Source organism: Crocuta crocuta, unplaced genomic scaffold, assembly GCF_008692635.1.
Source record: "Crocuta crocuta isolate KB4526 unplaced genomic scaffold, BGI_CrCroc_1.0 scaffold134, whole genome shotgun sequence".
Taxonomy (NCBI): Eukaryota; Metazoa; Chordata; class Mammalia; order Carnivora; family Hyaenidae; genus Crocuta; species Crocuta crocuta.
In genome coordinates, this window is record NW_027530183.1 from 444,290 (window position 1) to 446,964 (window position 2,675).

General features: G+C 38.5%; 1 non-coding gene across 1 annotated transcript; it reads right to left on the reverse strand.

The window, feature by feature from the left end:
* Window positions 1–1,738: 1,738 nt before the first annotated feature.
* LOC144232348 (small nucleolar RNA SNORA7) lies at window positions 1,739–1,876 on the reverse strand. Its single transcript, XR_013335371.1, has one exon. It is a non-coding gene; the product is annotated as a small nucleolar RNA SNORA7 (small nucleolar RNA).
* Between the last annotated feature and the right edge of the window lie 799 nt (window positions 1,877–2,675).

A 2,675-nucleotide genomic window follows, 5' to 3' on the forward strand; every position in this document is an offset into this window, starting at 1 on the left:
CTGGCAACCAGCCCTCATCCTGAGGCCTTGTACAATTCCGGCCACCAGTCATCTAATTAATATAAACTAGGTGTGGTTGAAATGAGTTTATGAATAACAGAAGACACTCTACTCAACTGTATCACTCAAGAAATTACAATGGTTTTAGGAACTCTGCGCCAGGAACCTGAGATAAAGACCAAATGTATATTTCTTATTATATCGCCCACATCACATGTGGATTTAACCACTCTGTGAAATACCTAGTCAGAACATTTCTGACCTTCTGCTTGAGTGACACATAACTAAGTCAAGCATTCAGGAATCCAAGTGGATTAAGTTTGAAATCTGCTAGTTATCTGTACCATAGGGGAGGAACTTCATTATATAAAAAAAAGCTTTAGAAGGGTAACAGAGAGAGATGAAAATCATGAATTGGAAATCCATTTTAGTATCTGAATGTTTCTGTTCTACATTGGCTCACTCAAGAGATTTCTTTTTTTAAATTTTTTAATATTTATTTTTGAGAGAGAGAGCACACACGTGAGGAGGGACAGAGAGAGGGGAACACAGAATCTGAAGCAGTCCCCAGGCTCTGAGCTCATGACCTAAGCCAAAGTCAGAGGCCCCACTGACCAAGCCACCTGGGGAACCCCAGAGATTCTTTATAAAATATTTTCTATAGCTTTGTTCTTATATTTGCTTCAGGCAAGATTTGGAGAATCTCAAAATATGTGTTTCAGGTGAAATCTTTTTTTTTTAATTTTTATTTATTTTGAGGAAGAGAGGTAGAAAGCAAGCAGGAGAGGAGCAGAAAGGGGGAGACAGAGTATCCCAAACAGGCTGCACAGTGTCAGTGCAGAGCCCAATGTGAGGCTTGAACTCACAAACCTGACCTAGAGCAAAATCAGGAGTCTGACACTTAACTGACTCAGCCATCTGCACCCTCAGGTGAAATCTTTTTGAAATTAGTGACTAATATTTTGTTAGGGAATAAATTGAAGTGGATAGCTCTGAGCAACATTAGTCTGATACCCAAAAAGTTTGTACCACGTTTTCTTATCTTTGAGGTTGTCAAATATTTGTTGCCATTATTATTATTATTACTTTATATTAGAGTGAAAGAGCAAGAGAGAGAGCATGAGCTGGGGAGAACGGCAGAGGGAGAGAGAAAATCCCAAGCAGGCTCCATGCTCAGTGCAGAGCCTGAGACAGGACTTGATTCCAGGACCCTGGGATCATGACCTGAACCAAAATCAAGAGTCCGATGCTCAACTGACTGAGCCACCCAGGCACCCCGCCATCATATTTTACGTGAAGAATTCTAGAAACACTGCTAGTGAATACTCAAAAGAGTACTGATTATGCGCCAACCAACGTTCTGAATGCTGCATATTATTAAATTTAATCCCTGCACCAACCCTATGAGTTAGGTATTATTATTATTTATTTTACAGGCGATAAAACTGAGACTCAGAGAGAGTAAATTACTAACTAAAGGTCACACAGCAAGTAAGTGGCAGAGCCAGGTTTTGAGCTAAAAAATCTTGCTTGTGACCATTATGCAATCTGCCTTTTACACAAAACCTTTTAGTTAATCTGTTTTCTTTTTCTTGTCTTTTCTAGTGTGCTAGACTGGGGATGAGTATTTTTATCCAACATTCAAAAATTCTTATCTTGATAGTTCAATCAAGAAAGTTCAGCAAACCATTTTACGAATACTGAAATAAACAAATTATTTTTTTTTCTTTTCCTTGAACCTTGTTGCAGTGTCTTCCAGTCTCCAGCTACTGAGCAAACTGGGAAAAGAATGCGTACCTCTGTCAGGCTTCCTTTCTCTCCCGTCTCTGAAGCTGGCAGAATATAAACCACTCTCCACACAGGATCCTGGGAGGTCTAAAAATTTTTCTTAATGTTTATTTATTTTTGAGAGAGAGACTGAGTACAAGTGTGGGAGGGGCAGGGAGAGAGGGAGACACAGAACCCGAAGCAGGCTCCAGGCTCTGAGCTGTCAACACAGAGCCCAATGCTGGGTTTGAACTCACAAACCATGAGATCATAACCTGAGCTGAAGTCAGAGGATTAACTGACTGAGCCACCCAGGTTCGCCATGAAGTAAACAACTTTTAGCAACATAAAAGGATTTCCTTTATTTTCTTGCAATTTTGATGCATTAGAACAACTTGTGAAGTTCCTGTCGTTTTAACTTCTACCTATTCAATGTGATGTTATTTTTACATTTACCATTCATATAACACCTAAAAGAATCTATGAAAACTATGATGAAACTGATTTTTAAAAAAGCAACAATTAAGCTAAAGATAGATTTTAAAATTTTACTTATGTGAACAATTCTTTTTTATCTTGGCAATGATTTTTTATAGCCTTTTGTAGCTAACCTTTTTTTTTTTAACATCCCTGCGAAGTTAAAACGTGTTACTAAACATAAAGAGAAGTAAGGAATTAATGTAATTAATATAACACCTGAAGTTCAACAAGTAATTTCTGTTGCATTTTCTTCTTCATATACCTTCATTCCCTATGTCTTTTCCCTAAACACGGATATGTTATGTCAGGCTGAAGTAACAGGCTATTTCATTTCAGAATTGTAACTGGAGCCCAAGGACGCAAGAACACTTTGCTCTGGGGTATGGGGACAGCCTGATCAGGTTTGGCCACTCACTATTGACGAAACC